The 5,191-nt window shown below is 34.0% G+C and overlaps 1 long non-coding RNA gene across 1 annotated transcript; it reads right to left on the bottom strand.

Moving 5' to 3' along the window:
* Positions 1-1,988: 1,988 nt before the first annotated feature.
* Positions 1,989-4,874, bottom strand: LOC144997934 (uncharacterized). Its single transcript, XR_013660024.1, has 3 exons — positions 2,984-4,874; positions 2,236-2,430; positions 1,989-2,156 (listed from the first exon to the last, which is right to left on the bottom strand). It is a non-coding gene; the product is annotated as an uncharacterized LOC144997934 (long non-coding RNA).
* Positions 4,875-5,191: the final 317 nt, after the last annotated feature.

Below are 5,191 nucleotides of genomic sequence, written 5' to 3'. Positions count from 1 at the left end.
TTCAAGATTGGAGCTTCTTCTCTCTCCTCCCTCCTCTTTTGGATGCTTTTTATGTCATTTTGATGGAGCTTAAATATCAATAAGTTTCTTTTGATTGCAAGGAATGATGCTTCAAGATTGGATCCATCAAAGACGCTTCATTTCTGGACCATTGTGAGTATAAAGTTCTAATCTTTTTATCTAGTTCATTAGATCTTGTCATTTGGAGTTTTTGACACCTTTAGTCCATTTTATGAGTGGTCTTGGAGTTGAGTGGACTCTAACATCTTTTGATCAGTTTGGAATGTTTCTTGGACACCATGGACTAAGAAAGTTAAGATCTTTTGCCTTCCATTTTAGTCATGCAAGTTATCTTTAGGTCATTTTGGTGTATTAAATTTATCCACACCACCAAATCATCCCTAAGCGAGGCGTGTAGCCAAAGCCCCCGCCTACACACTTATCCACACCACTTATTTTTGTACAAACTTATTTGAAAGTTAAAAAACATTATTTTTGTCTCGACTGGTTACAAGTGTAGGTATTATTTAAATATATCTGTTTTATAGCCGTTGGAACCTATGCTTTTGGCATTTTGGTTGTACTAATTACCCCTCAGTATTGTATATAAATAGTAGTGTTTTCATTAGGTTTAGGCATACCTAAAAAACTCTTAAATTAATGACATTAAATAAATTCGAGCTTAGCTTCTCAAATCTCAATTAAATCCTTTCGTCTTTGTCTTGGGTGGTTTTTTAGTAAATTGAACACCTGTTAATTAAAGCTTTTATGATATCTTCATAATCTTTTTTTTTATAGAGTTATATTATAATGGAGAACAACACTTACGTCGCCTTTAATGGAAATTTCATATTTAACGAGAGAATTTCATATATTCCCTTTTTAAACAATTTGTCTAACTTAAATTATTAATATCATATTTTTTTTTTATAAACCTTCACAATATTATATTTGTCCAAAACGTTTTTTACAGTGTTTTTAATAGTTTATAATCATTTTTATGTCTTAGAATTATTGTAATAATTAAAAAATTTAACCATATTATCCGTACATCTATAATAATTGCAATTCTACTTTGAAATTATTGGAAGTTGTTCTCTTGACAAACAAAACGCTTCATCTTCAGCCCTCTTTATAGAATGTATATATTGATTGCTTAGTTTTTGGTGTTGTTGAATATTGTCACATTGTAGATGAAAGATATTTTAGATATTATTATTGATATTTTAATGCTTAAGGATATATATGATATCTTGAAAAGAGCGTATATATTTTGATGTTTAAGAACATATGAGATATTTTAAAATTTTATGTAAGATAAATATGATATTTAGAAATTAAGTTGGAAAAATATGATATTTTGATGTTTAATAAGGGTATATATGAAATTCTTTCATTTTTAAAAAAGCCGAATGCAATGGAGATGGTGAATAAAACATTAAAACGCGAACAACATAAATAATATTATTGTTTTTCTTTTATATTTATGAAATAAGATAAACTTTTATTTGATTGGAGTGAACACAATTTAAGGCCCCGTTTGATAGTTGTTGACTGAGAAAATGCTGACTCAGTAAGAAATTTTGACTGAGTAAGAAATCATGTTGTTTGATTGAAAATCTGATTGAATGTGCTGACTGGTGCAAAATGACCATTTTATCCTGATGCTCTACATGTTTCTATGCAATATAATAATAATAATAATAATAATAACAACAACAACAACAACAATAATAATAATAATAATAATAATAATAATAATAACAACAACAACAACAACAATAATGATGATGATGATGATGATGATGATAACTAGGGAAGGCACCATGCTTTTCATGGGTTGGGAAGGGTTTTGTTTTTTCCAAAATATTTGATCAGGAAGCATAACACATAAAATATAGAAGAAAACTATGGAAAGTATCGATCATCTTTTACATTTTTACAAAGATCAACAATCTGATTTAAAATCACCCCTTAGTAGCAACAAAGTTTCATTTTTCACATCTAATTATCTACACGACCCAAATAAGGGTTGTTGCATTCATACCTTATTAAAATAAAAAGACAAATCGATAGTACAATCAACAAAAAATGAATCACTTGCTTAATTTGCGGAAGAAATTTCTCTTGTGACTAGATCGTACCTTATCTTATTCCTACACAATAAAGTAATTTAAAACCTATCAGTTTAACTGAATCCGAGACCAAATTATGAAATATAACAACATACTTTACCTTTACTCTTCGGAAGATCATAAAAATGATCATTTGAAGAGCCTTGAGAAAGCATTTGAGAATCTGAAAATTTTCAAAGCTGGCCTTCTTGACGATAAGTCTCTTACTGCAACCATTCTTTGATGTCATGGTGTGTTCCATACTGCATGTCCAGTTTCATTTGGTTCTGAACCAAATCTTGAGGAAATACTGTCTCTGGTTTAACGAAATAAGATGTAACATTATGTTACATAAATCTAAGGATTATGTTATATCTCAATACCATTATTCAACAAAATAGACCTATCCAAAAAAATTAAAAAAAAAAAAAAAACAAAAGATATAATTTTGAAATTTAGAATAAATTTAAAAAAAAAATCTACTTGTTTTCTGTATTCATGGTAAGAAGATTACTAATCATGAGACATGAATATTTCTGCAAGTAAGATGCTTAAGGAATCTACTGAAGATTACTAATCATGAGACATGAATATTTCTGCAAGTAAGATGCTTAAGGAATCTACTGAAGATTACTAATCATGAGACATGAATATTTCTGCAAGTAAGATGCTTAAGGAATCTACTAAGTGTTGAACCTCTTCTTCCTGCTAGATGTTGACACATCATTATCATTATGATTCTGATTTCTAGCCATTCCTAGACTTACTAAAGAAAAATAACTATTCAGGATCTTGGTAAATGTGAATTCCACATAAGATATAAGAATTATGAAAACAGGACAACCATATAAGTATATACAACCACTAACCTTATTATGTAGTGCCTTGATTCCAGGTATGAATTTAAATAAAGAATAATTGGCCTTATGTCCTACTCGACGAGTTGGTTGCCCTACTCGTCAAGTAGCAGCGGGAATAGAATGCGTGTTTAGTGACCTACTCGGCGAGTCCACTAAGGGACTCAGCAAGTAGGAGCTGGCAGATGAAACCCTAAATTCTGGGGGTTTTGCACCATATTTAAAGGATCATTGGCCTCCACCAGCCTCCCCTTACTGCTTTTTTCCCTCTCAAACCCTAAATCGTGTGTGTGTGTTCCTTGGTGTGTTCAAGCTTGGAGGAGTAACCTTGGAGAAGGAAGCACTTGAGGTGGCAAGGAAAAGCAAGGCCAAGAACTCGTGGGAAGCTAAGGGATTTCCTCAGTTATCACTCTCTGGAAGGTATTAGGCTATTCCTTAAGCTCATTTCTCTTTTAGCGTCTCTTGGATGGGTGTTATGAAGGGCTCTCCATGTTTAAGCTAAGATCTGAAGTTGTAACTTCAGATCTGGACTTTCCTTGACCTCTAGATTCATAAAGTTCCCAGCTTGTTCAAGGGTGAGACTCTTCGAAGGTGTAAAACTCCATTAAAAGTTTAGAATGATCATTTAGGGCCTTTAGAGCCTTGCATGTGCATAAAGTTTGCAACTTTACGTGATAAACATGCATTAGGAGCTTGGATCTATAATCTGGGACCTTGCCATGGCTTAAAAAGCATCTGCATGGATTAAGAACTGCAAGGACTCGGCGAGTTGAATGAGAAACTCGACGAGTCCGTTGAAGATGGCCATGAACTAGGCGAGTTCGTTGAAGATGGCTATGAACTCGGCGAGTTGGATGAACAACTCAGCGAGTTCGTTGAAGATTGCCTTGAACTAGGCGAGTTGGATAGGGTTTCTTCCAAATCTTGGCCACGTATGAACTCGACGAGTTAAAAAGGGAAACTCGACGAGCCAATCAAGGATTTCATGACTTCTCGAATTCAGGAAGAACTCGGAGAGTCGGTGATCTGCACTCGACGAGTCGAGTCAACATAGACTGTTGACTCTGACTGTGGACTTTGACTTGGACCAAGGGTTGACTAATTGAATTTTGTTGGTTTCTGGTAATTGGGAGATTTATGAAAAAGGTTGTATGGTACATATAGGTGGTGGAGTTCGTGTTGGACCCGGGAGTTGAGCTTTCTTATTTCCGACGACAGTTGCGAGGTGAGTTATCCTCACTATACTAAGGGGTCTAAGGCACCAAGGCCAGCCCATTGTGAGGTGATAAACATGCATTTGGTTTAAATTTTTGGGTGTTACATGTTAAGAAAACATAAAAAGGTTTACATGACACACAATCTAGATGTGCCTAACAGGAAAAGAAAATATGCATATATTATTCATTCCAAAGTTACCAACATCAAAATGAATAAGTTAAAAGTTAAAACATGTAATTGATAAGTAAAAACATGGATACTAAAAAAGTAATCCCTATTAGGCCTGAGCAAACAGCTTGCGTGCAATTTTATTTCTAATATTTTGGTCATTCTAAGCAATCTGATTTCAAACCTTTCTTTGTCACCCATATTGTATGTGTGAAAATTCCAAGAAGTAGCAAATGGGAATCTCCAGTAACCACTAAATCAGTTGCCATGTTCAGATTCGAGAAATAAAAAAACATAAGTTATATGGGTAAATAGACCAACAACCGTCCTAGATAAACAAAAAAATCACAGAAAATCAAACGGTAGAAATCTAAACCCGTGGTTGAGAAAGAGAAGATGGAAATTGAAATCATACACAATAAAATTCAAAATGTATCCAAATCCAAAGAAATTTCTAAATTTTTATGAAAGGACAAAAACTCATATGGTCCATATATGGAATACCTCTTTATGCCTGAGTTAATAGAAAAACGAAACGGTTGTGAGTAGACGACATGATAGAGGGAGAACGAAAGAGGAGAGAAGAGAGAGAGAGAGAGAGAAGGGGTAGCTCGTTTGTGGGAAATCGGGTGACAAATTACTGGAGGTCTAGAATACCAGTGAGTGGCAATCGAGACAAAATCACCCAAAAATCGATACTTACCTGATGTGAGGTCAGCGAGAGCATCGTGATGCAAATGTGAAGTCGGAAAGAAACAATCATACCCCTTGTTGGTGAATAAAATCGGGGTCGATAGTAGGAAGATGGAAAGGGTTGTGAAAGAGGAGGTGGAG

The sequence above is a fragment of the Lactuca saligna genome, chromosome 5 (assembly GCF_052625555.1).
Source record: "Lactuca saligna cultivar CGN05327 chromosome 5, ASM5262555v1, whole genome shotgun sequence".
NCBI lineage: Eukaryota > Viridiplantae > Streptophyta > Magnoliopsida > Asterales > Asteraceae > Lactuca > Lactuca saligna.
This window is presented reverse-complemented; position numbering and strand designations above follow the sequence as displayed.